Source organism: Phalacrocorax aristotelis, chromosome 9 (assembly GCF_949628215.1).
Source record: "Phalacrocorax aristotelis chromosome 9, bGulAri2.1, whole genome shotgun sequence".
NCBI lineage: Eukaryota > Metazoa > Chordata > Aves > Suliformes > Phalacrocoracidae > Phalacrocorax > Phalacrocorax aristotelis.
The window spans coordinates 15,736,640-15,752,430 of NC_134284.1; the positions used below are offsets into that span (position 1 = coordinate 15,736,640).

The 15,791-nt window shown below is 38.9% G+C and overlaps 1 long non-coding RNA gene across 1 annotated transcript in view; it reads left to right on the top strand.

Annotated features, from left to right (window-relative positions):
* The first annotated feature begins 8,933 nt into the window (after positions 1-8,933).
* The window catches only part of LOC142061942 (uncharacterized), a 159,318-nt gene continuing 152,460 nt past the window's right edge, over positions 8,934-15,791 (top strand). Inside the window, exon 1 of the long non-coding RNA XR_012662312.1 lies at positions 8,934-9,073. This is a non-coding gene — a long non-coding RNA (uncharacterized LOC142061942). The remainder of the gene's footprint in view (positions 9,074-15,791) is intronic.

Below are 15,791 nucleotides of genomic sequence, written 5' to 3' on the forward strand. Positions count from 1 at the left end.
GCTGGGTGGCATCAGGGTGGGGATGTTATAATCCTTTAGCAATGCTAAAATACCAGACTGTTAAAAAAAAAATCATGAGAGGATGTGAATAAACATATGATAAGTTTAGGAGTATCTTTTGGTGACTGCATATTTGACTATACGTGCAAGCATCTGCTTATATGCTCCCCATTAGTAGTCTTGTGACTTTTAAAATGCAAGTGTGTTATAAAATAAAAGGTAAGTATAATTTTAGGAAAGGAGGAGATGCAATGGGTTCATACATGCTGTTATGCCTTTATGAGAAATTCCTTTAGACATTAAGTAAAACTTTAATTCCTTCCTTCCCCTAGAAAAAAGAAACAGCAATACTTATGTAAAACATACCAGGCTGACAACAAATGAAGCCTATCCAGTCGGACTATACAAATGTACCTTCCACAGCACTACCTGGATCGCAGATTTTCTGGGAACAGATATATGAAGTCTCCTCTGTTGTGTTTCATTGTATTGTACCATCAAGGAGAAGACAGCCAGGTCTGAAGCAGCTTTATAGTTTCTTTTTTTGAAGAGACTGCTCATAAATGTATCAGTTAGTTGCTAGATTTATGCAGATTTAGACATGAATTTTTGTTGGCAGTTGCATTGCCGCACTGACCTCGCTATAATGTAGAATTCTCTCCCTGATTTGTTTAGTTGTGAAGTACTTGTTATTTTAATTTGAAAGATATTGGGAGTTAGTAAGCCAGCTCCATCTTCCCTGGGAATGGAAATTTTACCTGATACAGAAAAATGCAGCTGGTGCTTCTATCTTTGTGCCCTCATTCCCCAAAGAAACCAGCATGGAGTGTCACACAGTATAAAAATAGGAGAGGGTAAGGTTTTAGCTGGAGGGCAGGTGTGGTACATTTCATGAACAATTATCAGGATGCAAGAGAATGAGGAAGGCTGGCTGGAAAACATTCAAGTGAGTAGAATCTCTTCATAAAATAGATTTAGGTTGAGTGGAATACATCTCAGGAATTATATGTTTATCTAAACTACAAGTAATCCTACAAAGAACCAAATTGTACCCACGTTGATTAAAACACTTCCTTAAAGGTACTGCTGATTTGCGCTTATGCAAAGAGCAGCAGTGTGTTAACTGTGGATTTGTGTGTGAATATGTACATCTAAGGAGAAAGGGGTGCTGTTTTCTTTGCATTCACCACTTTCTTAAGTCTTGTTCCTTCCTTTACACGAATAAATCAATTGCCAACCCTGATTTTTATTTCTGAGCCCCTAGTGCCTCTGTATTGACTGGCATGCAGGAGATACATGCCTGTGGGAGCTCACTGCTAATGCAGTAATGAGGAGTACAAACAACAGTGCAGTACTGAGGCTGAACTACCTAATAAGAACTTTTTGGTGAAGCTCTCACTATTCTTTATGTGTGTGCAGAGCACTGGGGAGGCTGAAAAAAGATAACTCGTTTTTGAGACTGAGGTGTCTTTGTCTGAATAAACTGGAGTCAGATGGACTGAGTCGAAAGAGCAACTCTTAGATAATTCTGATACCTACAGTGACGCTGGTAGAGTAAAAAGGTGATGGTGGTGGGGTGTTGGGGAAAGAAGCCCTTATCCTAACCTGTTTAGCTGAAGCTGCAGTACATGGTGACATGTAAGAAATTAGAATTGTTCAGTGGTGGTCAAGTGTGGTAAAATATTCATTCACGTGAGTCTTGAAGTACCCAGTGAGGGAAGACATGAATGACCATTTTTCATAAGCCTCTTTTGTTCTCTAGGTGAAAAATAGCCTTATAACAATTTGTTTCACTCAGCATCTTTACATCATGCATCTCTTTTTACTGAAGCCATTTCCAAACATATATCTCTGATTCCACCTTAGCAATAATTCCAGACCTCAGCGTAACCACATTGTTCAGATTGAAGAGGTGCAGTTAGCTGCACCAGACAGGAACATAAAACTAAACCAGGGAATAGCGTGTGGATAAGCTTTTGAATACTGTAGAGTTATGCTATGCTGTTGTGAAAGCATGCTATTATCAAGGGCTGATATGTTTAAGGGCTGCAGTTTTTCTGGTTTTAGATCCAAACCTTGATGACAAGATGTGTAGAGTTTGAGAAGTCAGTCTCTGCAATTAGTTTGGAAGGCTTGTGGTAACAGTTCTCCGTCTTTTCTATATTGTGACCTGTCTTACAGCCCTGTAATGCTTTTGGACTTCCTCATCATCCAGTCAGGCAGGAAAGGCAGTTGTCGCATCAGCCTGGAGCTGACTGGGATCTCAGGAGCTCATGGTCTCTACAGTGGGTTGCAGGCTTTGACAGGGGTTTGTGTTAATGCATCCCCTTGTATGGGATTTCACACTCATAAAGTAGAGCTGCTACTCAGTCAGCAGCCAGTCTTAAGTCTTAATTAGCCCATAGTGGTAGAGTGTAAGCCACGTGTCATATCACAAAATGGTTTTGGGCAGAGACCACAGAAACTCTGTGGCTAAATTGCTAGGAGGATTGAATTAAACTGTTAAAGCTTACGCAAGCCAGCCCAGTAGTTTGTGTTAGATTAACCATTTCAGCATTCAGAGGCTAAAAGAAAATAATTGTTTTACTGAAAGTTTTCATGCAAGCACAGACTGTATTGTACCGTAACATTTTGGTCCATCTGAAAATCTTAGTTACAGCTGTGGTTGCGGCTAGTGGTCTTGCTGGCAAGGCCCAAGGACTGGATCAGAACTGAAGGGTGGGACATGTGGCTCACACAAAGTCCTTTTCCGTGCTTTTGCAGAGCAGCACCTGTATTCCCTGAGTGTCAGCAATTGCAAGGTAGTGGTGCTGTCATGCTGCTTTTGAGCTGGGTTGGTCTGCTGGGCTCTGAAAAGGTGAAAATGCTCCAGGCTCTTGAACATCAGACTCAGGAATTTACTTATTTCTTGCAGAGAGGAGGTAGCTTTTTGGAGAACATACAGAGGTTAAGCACAATCTAATGTTTTATTCAACCGTGTGTTCAGGGAGAAAAAAGTGATAGGTGTTGGACTATACAAATGGGTGGACTATAGGGTGATACCTCTGCCATGACCTTGTCTGCCATGCTCTGCAAGACAAACTAGATCCCTTGAATCTCAGCCCTGGCAGAGCTGTGAGGATGAACTATGTGTGTTTGTGCAATGCACTGAAAAATAAATCTAGATATTTTTATCTCATTGTTCTTAACCACTGGAACTTGGGACAAAGCTATCTGTCTCTGTACTACAATATTCTTCACTCAGTTCTGGCCTCTTTTTTTTTGTTTTGTTTTGTTTTTTGTGAACTACAGGAACTCAATTACACAGCAGGATTTGGCCCTTATTTGCCTGAAGCTGACAGGAGACTGAACATCTGATGAAGATTAAATCAGTTTAAATGCATAGTAAAAATGGATTCTTTCTATGGACAAGGTGGAAATAAGAGCCAGCCCTGCTGCAGAATATCTTTGTAAGCCAAGGAGTTTGCAGTGTATTTCAATGTGACCTCCCATTCCCCCTTATTATCTTCCACTTATTAACCATGATCTAACTGTTATTGATAGCTCCATTATTCTGCTTGGGGCAGCAGTGACGGTCTCACTGACCTTGCCCTGGGTGATCAGAAGCTCGTTTAATGCTCAGTGTACTCTTTGCAAAAGTATACTGAGGGAAAAGTATATTCAGCATGAGAAGCAGACGTGTTTTTACAAGGATTTCTTGTGGTGCTATTAATTATCTCAGGAGGTGCATTGTGCTCCACTAAACATATTGAAAACTTGTCTAAATTCCTCTTTAGTCTTAGAGATAAAGGTTGTAATAAGACCAAGAGAATAAGAATTGCTAATCCTTGATGCTGCATCGTGTTAATTGGGGGAAAATGGCCCAGGAAAGCAAGACTAAATGAAAAACTAAGGGTCTAAGATTTTACTTGCTTGCATGATTCTCTCGTTCTAGCCTGCCTACCTTGTTGGCAGTATCATTAGCTGCTTTCTAAACACTCATTGTCACAGAGAATAAAATTTAATTTCCCGCCCTCAAACTTTGCGAAGTCTATTTATTGTCAGCATGACAATACTTCTATCCTATAGAGAGTATGTAATCACAAGGATTGCACTCTATCAGGACCAGATCCTGCGCACTTCATGTACATGGGGAATAGTTAATCCTCTTAATAAATATGAATGAGGATCGTGGCTGTCCGGTTCTTCCCTGAAGACTGGAATTTTATGGTACTGTGGCTTGTGCACTGAGGCTTAGGTATTTACATGCGAAACGAAAACTTAGGCTATAAGAAATATTTCTGTAAGTTTGTATCAATTTATTCAAGCTTATACAGATATATTTATTTACTATTTTTATAATGTATCTTTTTGTGATGGAAATGGGTAAAAACCTTAATTTTCTGTAGTAATTATTTTCTTCTTTTATGTATCTCAGTTTCAGCAATGGAAATAGCTTGTTGATTAATCACTGGTTTTAATTCCGAGTTTCAGTGCACTTGCATGTATCTCCACTGCTTGTATCACATGTACTATGCAGGAATATTTAATTGCTTTAAAATAAGGTCATTGATGGAACTAAAACAGATGTGCTTTCCATCTGCTCACACAAACATACATATGAGTTTTTGGTTTTAGAAAAATCTTATCTCAAAAATCTAGTTCCTGATCAAAATAAACCTCTTAATCTTAACGGATAAAATACTCTTGGTGTGCTTGCTAATTGGAGACAAGAAGGCTGAGGTTTTCTGTAAACACTGGCTAAGTTGCATGCATACACATGAAAAACCCAGCACATGTTCTTTGTTTCAGTGATAATTCACATCATCACTCCTCGTGTCAGCAGGAAATTTATTAAAAATAAGTCAACTGTTTAATAAATATAGAATGCAGGAGGGTGCAAAATAGTATTCAGTTAAAATGACAGGACCTCAGTTTTCCAAAAAAACAGGTGTCCAAATAGTCTATCCAAAATGCATGTGTGTGTCATAGGGAAAACCTCTGTTGTTCATTCCCCCTGGATAAAGAAATACCAGGTTCACGCAAGAGGGATCAGCACTGGAAACAATCCTGTGGTCCCTATGGAACTGCTCTTTAGGGAATTTCTGATTTTTCTGGTTTGGTTTGGTTTTGTTTTTACCTTCAGGTTTAATGCCATTGGCTCCTGACGCTTTATTTCTTTCTAACTTTGTTGTGTCTTCAGTAGTGTCTAAGTTGTAGCAGATTAGCAGCTACTGAATAACTAAAGGTAGAAAAGCAAAACATACTCTTCTTAGCATTGAAATTTCTCTTTGAGTCCTTTTTTCAGGGATTCCTGTTTTAGAGAGTGATCTGAGGAAGAAATAGCCAGGTCTAGGTGAAACTATATTTGTATGGATAAAATGTAACAGCCAGGCAGAGATCAAAAGGTACTGTCCCTGTTTACGCTGGGGTTGAATTTGTCCTTGAAACTTACTAGTAAGTAAGTGAGGAAAGGTTGGTTATCCCACAAATGAGGAGGAATAAATTCAGGCATGAATTATGTGTTTGCCCTTTGTAAACATTGGAAAGATGTGAATATGGTTTCTGTAGTTGTTAGGTTGAGATGTCCAAATGTTACTGTAGGAAAGAAAATCATAGAAACATAGAATCATTATGGTTGGAAAAGACCCTTAAGATCATCAAGTCCAACCATTAGCCTAGCACGGCCAAGTCCACCACTAAACCATGTCCCTAAGCACCACTTCTACTCATCTTTTAAATACCTCCAGGGATGGAGACTCTACCACTTCCCTGGGCAGCCTGTTCCAATGCTTGACAACCCTTCTGGTGAAGAAACTTTTCCTAATATGCAACCTAAACCTCCCTGATGCAACTTGAGGCCATTTCCTCTTCTTCTATCACTCATTACTTGGGAGAAGAGACCAACACCCACCTCTCTACAACCTCCTTTCAGGTACTTGTAGAGAGCAAGAAGGTCTCCCCTCAGCCTTCTCTTCCCCAGACTAAACAACCCCAGTTCCCTCAGCCACTCCTCATCAGACTTGTTCTCCAGACCCTTCACCAGCTTCGTTGCCCTTCTTTGGGCATGCTCCAGCACCTCAATGTCCCTCTTGTACTGAGGGGCCCAAAACTGCACACAGTACTCGAGGTGTGGCCTCACCAGTGCCGAGTACAGGGGCACGATCACTTCCCTACTCCTGCTGGCCACACTATTCCTGGTACAAGCTAGGATGATATTGGCCTTCTCGGCCACCTTGGCTCATAGTCAGCTGGCTGTTGACCAACACCCCCAGGGCCTTTTCTGTCAGGCATCTCTCCAGCCACTCTTCCCCAAGCCTGTAGCGTTGCATGGGATCATTGTGACCGATGTGCAGGGCCCAACACTTGGCCTTGTTTAACCTCATAGAGCTGGCCTTGGCCCATTGATCCAGCCTGTCCAGGTCCCTCTGCAGAGCTTTCCTACAAGATCAAGCAGATCAACACTCCCGTGCAACTTGGTGTCATCTGCAAACTTACTGAGGGTGCACTTGATCCTCTCATCCAGATCATTGATAAAGATATTAAACAGAACTGGCCCCAATCCTGAACCCTGGGAAACACCACTTGTTCCCAGCCAACTGGATTAAACTCCATTCATTGCAACTCTTTAGGCCCGGCCATCCAGCCAGCTTTTTTATCCAGTAAAGAGTACACCCATCCATAGCACGAGCAGCCAGATTCTCCAGCAGAATGCTGTAGGAAACAGTGTCAAAGGCTTTACTAAAGTCTAGGTAGGCAACATCCAAAGCCTTTCCCTCATCCACTAGCTGGTCATCTTGTCATAGAAGAAGATCGGTTCATAAAGAAGACCTGCCTTTCATAAACCCATGCTGACCAGGCCTGACCACCTGGTCGTCCTGTACAAGCTATGCAATAGCAATTAAATGCAAGGAGAAGAAGTCTGAATGTAGATATTCTTATACAAGAGAAATCGATCAGTTACTTAATCTAGGATCCTGCCTTCTCCTAACGAACTTCCTATCCTTCCTTCTTTTGAAAAAAAAAAAAATTAAATTGGATTATTGGATGTTAGATCACATCAGAGCTTCTCCCTCTTGACTTGTCAAAAGGTTTTGCTGGAATTTTCATTCTTTTCTAGTGGTCTATGCTATTAAGTCTAGCCTAAAATATTGCTAAGATCATTCTTCTCTAGAGTATCCTGGCCCTTATATTCTGATCTTGGACCAGTCACACAATGATTTTGGAAAATTTTTGTGCTTTCAATAGTGGATAAAGAGCTTCCAGGAAGTGGAGGCTCTTACTTCTGAAACAGTTCATTAATTTATAGTTTTTGTAGCTGATCTATATTATTTTTCTGGAGAACTCAATTTCTATGCTCACATGTGTTTGCAGGGGGTAATTCTAGAACGAACACATCAGTTTGGAGGGTTAAAACCCCTAGGCTAGGTGCCCCCCTGTTCTGAGCCTAATGTCCCATAAAATTACCTCTGAATGCTTTGTAAATTTTATTGTATTGTTGCCACCCCACGTCAATGTCCTAGCTGACTTTTTTGCACTTGAATGAAAGCAGAGCTGGAATAAGTTTGTGTGGGGCAGGACTGTACCCATGTCTTAGGTCTTTTGACTGTGCCGCTGGGAAAATCGTGAAGGGATGAAAATGAAGCTTTGTAAGGGGCTGTGATCACTTGTCCTCTTGTTACTTCACTGCTACCTATCCAACAACTACCTCTAGGGAAGAGGTGGCAGTTTCAAACTTTGAAGTGGATTATGAATTATTAATTTCTTCATTGCCTAAACCAAGGTAGTAGGAATTTCAGTAACTGGATCCAGAATTCATTATCTTCCAGTTGATGTTTGCAATAAAGTTGAATATTACTCTATCACTTTTTTTCCCGCTCACTCCTCCTGGTCCTCTTCCTCCTCTCTGATCTCCAAGGGCTCACATAATTTTCTAGTATTCCTTGTTATTTATCCTCCAACTCAATTGTCTGGAGTGTTCCTGCCTCAATTCTGGTGCCACAAAAGCCTGAATTCTGAGTATGTTCCTTTTGGGCTTGATTCTCTGTGGTACCAGTGTGAACTAGGGTAGGTTCACAGATCTCAGTGAAAGACCATTAACACATAACTAGTAGGAATTAATGGAATCAATCATTCTGGGTAAATCTCCCACTGCACTGAGATTAGCAGAAATGCTACCTTCAGAAGGACTGCAGAGTTCACCTTCTATAGAAGCAGTTTGGTTCATAATATGTCACACTTGTAGGCTCTGACAAAATAGGGGTGATTACAGAAGTAAAATATATATCTGTACACCTGTATCTTTAAGGTGCTTGCTTAAAATCTAAGTGTGAATCAGGAACTGGCTTTGAATCTAAAATGTGCTGGTCCCAAACACACAATGCCAATTGTCTGAGTTATACTGAGATGAATCTGCCGTTGTTTTGACTGACCACCATAATAATAACCCAAGGAACTGATTTTATTGTAGGTCTTTCCCAGGATTAAGATATATGTTTACTTTGCCTCTCTGTACCAGAAACCTGGAATGTGTCTATGGTGAATCTGTGACACTGTTTTGAGTGCTACAAAGTAATTTTTGTGAGTGCCAAAATAATTTCACTTCCATTGCTGAAACTCAGTTAGAATTGTATCTCAGAACCCAAGCTATTCTGGTTTGCCCATTTAAGGACATAAACTTAGGAGGAGAAGGGTAAAGAAGGGAAAACAATGGAGAAAAATATTCTCAGAGACAATATTTTGAGTCACCTGTAACTGCTGAAAAGGGTTAATTTTGTAAGGTAAATAAAATGTTGACATATTTGTTTGTTCAACTATTCAGTGGTTCCTCAAGTGTCCCTAAATCCCCTTCTTCCTTATTCCGGTGGTGACTAACTGTGGGAGCATTAAGATTTTAGGCTGTTCGATTTGTTAACAATTTTCTAAATTAAGATTTTTTTATCTTTCAGGAACCCTGCATGTTTCTGGCACTAAGTAGCATCTTACTTCCCAGTGTGACTAGAGGGAAAAGGAGCAGAGTCTAAATCTGTCCAAACTCATCAATGAAAGATTACAAGGGCAGTGGAGGATGAACACATGGAAATGCCCTCATTAGGTATATTCTGTTGTGTGTGTGTAGTCTAAACATTCCTTCTTGAAAACCCACTAAGAACCAGCGTTGGTGTGTGTGAACAGTGTAGACACTCTTTGCACAAGAGCTTCCAAGAGGATGGAAAATTTTCATTAGAACTGGGGCCTTTGGAACTTTCAGGTTGCTAAAATATGTCCCTGCTGAGCGTGAGAGCTGCAGTTTTTCAAAGTCTTATTGGTTAAATGAGAAGTTTTCATAAGGTCCATAAACGCCCTCTCTTGTTGCAAAAGAAATCCCCCAGCTTCCCTGCCAAACTTCAATGCCTGATTCAACGCAGGAAGGCAATAATGTATTTCAAAGAAAAGGAAGTCTCAATAATACCTTAATACAACTAAATATTTTCCTGTGGATATATTCTCAGAAACAACGTTTGGTTAACTTTTTGTTTATTAAATAGTAGTAATGGTGATCAGCCTGGCAGATACCTGGTGTATAAACTTAAATTCAGACTATATAAGTGGCATGACATCATAACCTCTAGGGCTGCCAGACAATTTTCATTATAATGGTAGGCAGCACTGTTAACTTTGCTGATAATGTATCCGGTTTATACAGTGCAGCCTGCTATTTCAGGAAAGACATGTAGATGTTCATTTGTTCACAGAAGGGCCAGACACCATTTTCCCTGCTTAGGCCTTATTCCGTGAGGACAGTTGGAGTTTTGCCTGAGTAAGGATTGTGTTATGAAGCTGGCAGCATGGAAATAGGAGGTGGCCTTTTTCAAGGGATGCTCTAGAAGCTGTGGAATCACAATCCAGTGATTTAAGTGGTGTGTCATTGGGAAAATCTGTGTTAAATCTTTTTTGAGTTAAGAATTTAATTAAAAGGCAAAGGAGCCATGTCTTCTTAGGTGAGCTTTTAGGAAGAATGTTGCCACTGAATCCGTGCATAATGCTGGAGATAAGGTGTATACGTAGCTTTCTTTGGCCAGGAAGGATCATTCAGTCTAGCCTTATGTATATCATGGGCCAACTAGATTCAAACAGTTTTTCTTGTATTGTCTAGCACGTTGTGTTGGACTGAAGTTTATTGACTCAAAAAACTGTTCGTCAAGAAATTGGCAATCTGCTGCTTCTTTGGGTAGTTTAGTAGGTTTTTTTCATCTGCACTGTTTAAAAATGCTCCTTATTGTATTAATTTTAGTTTGATTTTAATTTCCAGGAATTGCTTCTTGATTTGTCTTTATGAATTAGACTGAAAGAGTCCTATAGTAGAAAGTACCATCTTCCTATAGGAATCTGTGTGAAGCAAGCAAATTACTCTTATTATTTTAGTGGTAAAAGTGATTGATATCTTTAATTTCATTTTAAATTGCACTGAAAAACTTTTTTTTCCCTGGTTCTATACTTATTTTTATAATTCTTCTCTGTGTCCTTATCTTCTCAGGGAAACCTGTCTTCAGCTTTTTGTCAAATTATTGTGGAACAAGGGACAAGTGTTGTTGCATTAAAAAGGAAATAAAGATTCAAACTTTCTTTAGAGAAAGACAAACTATTCAAAAAATGTTTAAGCCTGGATTATCCTTAGTGATTCAGTGGGGGAAAAAATCTTTACAGTCTGTACATCTCAAAGGATAGCTGCAAGTGCAGTATACATTTCTTCTGTGTAATAGCCAACTACTGGCCAAAGTATTTTGAGTGCCTTGCACTTGAAGATACCAAGAGTGATTTACCGATACTATTGAATAGGCTTTGCAGCACTGTGCTGACAAAGATAAAGTAGTGTCCTCTTTCTGCAGAGGAGAAAAGAGGCAAAGACTGAGTGACATGAGGAAGTTGACATGAGTCTGAGGAAAAACTGAACCCAGAAGCTCCAAAGCTCAGTTTCTCGTGTTCCCTGGTTGGTGCCCCATAAGATTAACTGGTTATGGATTTGAAAAATAGCAGATGACATTTTTTCTTGGCAAAATCATAGAAACATAGAACCATTTAGTTTAGAAATGACCCTTAAGATCATCGAGTCCAACCATAAACCTAACAAATGTTGCTTTGTGTTAAATATAGAATTATCATACCAGTTGCGTGATATTCTCATATAGGTGAAAAGAGGTGCAAAAGCACTACAATTCTATTCAGAATAATTTCAGGTTTAAATCCTATTACTTTTCTTAGCACAAGTCTGTTCTTGGATGTAGGTGTAATTGATCATTAATGCAAGACACACTGCTGTTAGACAGAAAGGCAATTCATCTCACATTAGCTTCTTTATTTCAAAGGCGTAAAATACTTCAAGTAAGATGAAAATGAAGTGTTTAAAAATCCCACACTGTGAATCACTGATCATTGCCATACTTTCTCCATTTCCAAGGGTGAAGGATATTATTTACTTTTAAGAACATTCAAAGATTTCAGCTGTGATGAAATAGCCACCTTGTGCTTTGAAAGGAAACGTGGGACTGCTGATGTTCCATCTCGTCTGAAAGGTACTGAGGTGCCAAGTCAGAAGACCAGTAATTAGTTTATGCACACAGCAGGGTGCCAGACAAAAGAGGAATAGTGGATGACGAGAAAATGTTGGTTTAAGAAACTATCCAGATTAATTGAATTGCTGATACAGTGATAGGCATCAACAAAGCATATAGGTATAGAGATCTGATCAGGCACAGTATGGATATGCACGTCACAGAGAATTTATACCGATATGTACAAGCTGTTCTGCAGGAATAAAATAAATGCTCAGCAGTTTTTAGGAGAGTGAAGTGTATTTTAATGATATATTCTTACAGTAGTATTCCCCAAGGCATCTCATATGATGATAATTCTGTACCAGGTACATAGTCATATTCATTATTTGCATTTCGAATATAAAGAAATGGAAATACAGGGTAAAATTATCTATCCCAAATTGTGACAGAAGATCTAGGACAGAATCTAAGTTTTTATCGCACACTTTTCACCTAATGTACATTAGGGGAGTGGAATTTTTTTCTCTCCCCATGAAGCAGCAGTTGAACCATTCTTAATATAAACAAAACAAAGAAGGAAAGAATCAATTGATTCTCACTGGTTTAATGTGCTGTCAGAATTTAAATCCTGCTTGATATTACCAGAGATTTCTACTTTTCATTTTACTCTGCACAGATTCAAATTAATTTAAGGTATGGAAGCAAAATATGAAATTATGAACAGCTACCTTTTAGCCGATTTCAAAACAAAACTGCATATTGGGGCAGAGGTTTTAAGAACCTTAGCAAACCCAGTGGGAAAATATTCTGTATTTGTGTATTTGAAAGTCAGACAAGTCCTGTGGCTTTGAGTTCACCGTTGTTGCTCCTCTGGCTTTGTGAACAGGATTGACATCACAGTAGAATGAGGGATGCTTTGTTTCAGTGGGAGCCATATTCTGGAGAGTTTTTTGATAGGTGAATTAATTCTTGAAATTACTAGGTGTATGGCAAGGACTGACAGTCTTAATCTCACTCTGTAGCTCTCATATTCAAATCTAGGATGAGATCGTTTGCTGGACTTGATTATCACAGTGCTTTTAGTAAGTAGCCAGGTTACTTATAGCATGGATCTAAACAAAAGAGCAAATTATACAAGTCACTGGAAGTTTTCATGCTGCAAATTTTCCTATTGTAAAATAAGTTTGTAGTTAAATGAAGTTTTTAATACAAAGCATCAATTTCTGAGAGATACTGAGGTTTTTTTGTGGCAGGAAATGTAAAAATGATGACTTTACAATACAACACAAATTATTTGACACTTCCCTTCTCACAAATTTTTGTGTTTTTTTTTTCTTAGAACAATGAAAAATACTATTGTTCTTAACTGAATAGTCCATATGGTATGAAAAAACGTCAGTATCTAGTGCTACCTTTCTGCAAGTGCTGGTGAGCTTAGAGAAGGGGAACCCAGATTTGGGGGTTATGTATTCAGCTCACTTTGAAACTTGTGCATCTTTGGACAGATAACCTTCATTTCTTGTTCTTTAGCTCCCCAAACACAAAAAAGAAGTAAATGCTTCCCTCCTACAAGCAAACGCTGAGAGGCTCAGATGGAAGCTACTGAAGAAGGATGAAGCACTGTGTAATATTATTAGCTTCATTAATCCAGGTCAGCCCATTTGTTTCTCACAAAGGCTGTAACAGAACTCTGTTCTGTGTTTCCTCAGTGTTCTCCATCCTGTCTCCAAAGTGAACAATTTTAGCTGTTGCTAAAGGGTTTAAAACTCTTGATTTGTGGCAATAACTCCAACAAAGATACATTATGGGCACTGAAGTGATTATCTTGGATGGGCAGAAAAAGGCAACCTAACTGGCAATTGCATTCCACTGCCTGCCCCTCAACCCAGCACCTTCTTTACTGACTCACTGCTCCATCCCAGAAAGCTTTATTCATTAGTAAGGGCTGTTCAAGCATTTAATGGAGCTCATTAAAATGAAACAGCTTTGTGTGCTCCTATCTGTCTTTTAGGCTTCTTTTACTGAAGACAAGTCCTTTAAAAGAATGCGGTTTTGCTATGACTCTACTCAGTGAGGCCCTTCTTGTTCCCCTGGGGAGCTTTGCTGCCCCTCACCTGCAGATGGAAAAAGTACCCAGCAAAAGCAAAATCGTAGGTGTTGTTTTTGTTTTTTAAATCTCTAGGCAAAACATTAAGAAATTTCAGCTAGTTGTTGCATATACTAAGATCCTGTTGTAAAGCTTTGTTTTGTAACGCTTGCAGGGACTCAGAGGAATTTAGCAGTCTGTACTTTTTTTTTTGTATGATCCCTATGGGTTTGGACCTTGTACTAGATTATACCTACAGGCACACTCTAGTTTTAAAAGTAACCAATTATTTTGGTTTTAATAGACTTTTAACTCTATCCCAAGTGAAACCAGGACATCTGTTCAAGGCTATGAATGTTTTTCTGCTGAATTTTAGCTTTTAGAATTTAGTTCAACCTATATAAATAATGATCCCTGTTTATTTCTCACTGGTTAGCTTCTGAACATCACCAGTTTCTGAATCCTGTCTATACCAAATTTTCTCTTCCTCTTGTGATACGCAGAACTCTTTGGGGCTTCCCAATTATTGATTTTAGACTTTGAAGACTCAGTCTTAATCCTTTTTAAATTAGCTTAATCCTGTTGTCAGTTAGGGATAACTTTAGATTGTAGGAAGTATCCTATTAAATATGCAAAGGTAAACTGCCTCTGTATTTCTTTCATTTTAGGCTTGAGTCTTATTTCTTTAAAAGATTACTGGCTGTCAAACTGTATTCAATAGTCGTTCCATTTGTATAGGGATATGGGTAGGGTATATTTTCAGCCTGAGTCAAGGAAGTTCAGAACTTGACTAGCATGCTCCAGTTCCCTTTTTTTGTTGCATCCGCTGCTGTTGTCTAAACTATTCGTGTCTGCTCTAAACAGGAGCAAGAAATCCACTCCAAAACACTCTAAAAACATTTATGGATGTGTAATTACTGTGTAATAAATGCTGTTTGACTATATGTCATTGGTGAGTGGGCTAGTACACATAACCCAAACAAAAAGGATCTAATTTTTAACATCTATATTTCATAACACTTCTTGAATGATGAATACTTTTTTAAATTTAAAAATATGTGCCAAAGTGAATATACGGGCCAATAAAAGTCAATTAGCTTTTGCATCAATATAATCGTTTTCCAAGTGGACTGAAATTAAATTTGTATTTAAGACACCAAGCAAATGATATAGTATGGTGATAGGCCAATTTCTTCCTTAATAGAATGTTTACAAAGTCTGTGATATTACTCAGGGGATAAATTTAGTGGAAAAAGCCAGATCTTTCTCTGGTATAAATCAGCCTGCCACCTCTAGTGGCAAATAAAAGCAGGTTTTGCTATATCATCATTTACAGAAATAACAAGGGAGACAGTATAGAGGGAAAAAAGACCTCTATTTTTATGGGATTTAAGTCTTTTAAAACATATCATGAGCCCATTACATGCTTGAAATAACTTAAGAAGATACCAGTCGGCTGTTACTTGTCTCATATGTGTGTTGTGGCAGCCAACTCCTTCTGGCTAAACCCTTATCAGAAAGCCAGTGGGAACCTGCACACTTTCTCTCAGTTTAAACTAATTGATTTTCACATTTAGATCTATTTGCAAGCTATAAAACCCAGAGATAACATGGAAATGTTGTTCTATTATTCTATGGCCAGTTTTGTCTTTAAAGAAACAAATGGGAGCTTCCACTTACTGCACAAAATCATTCAGAGATGAATGATTTTTCCATTCATCTCCTGAGGTCACTCATCTCTACTAACTGCATAAAACTCAAAAGTGCCACAATGTTCATTAGTAGTGTTTAAGCCAACCTATAGTAAACATGGGCTTGAACTTACACCCTGAAGCCTAGGAGACCAGATCAACCAGGGGAAATCTGAAAGTGTCATTTAATCCTGTAGCTTTGACTTGTCCTAAATTCATAACAGGAGTTAGCTATGTTTCTGACTGTGATTCATGTTTTGCGAGGTGGCTACTCATTTGCCAAGAGAAGCACACCATGTTTCATTATGCAATACAGAAAAACACTGCATGCTAGTATGTCAGAGTGCTTTTGACTGAAAATAGACAGGTCTGTGTCTGACATTATGCAACCTTTCCCCTTTGGGTTACCTGTTTAGTTCAACATAAGTGCTGGGAGGGATCAAATGGATCATTTCCATTTGAATAATACAAAAGAAATGTCTAGATTAACCCCAAGAAATT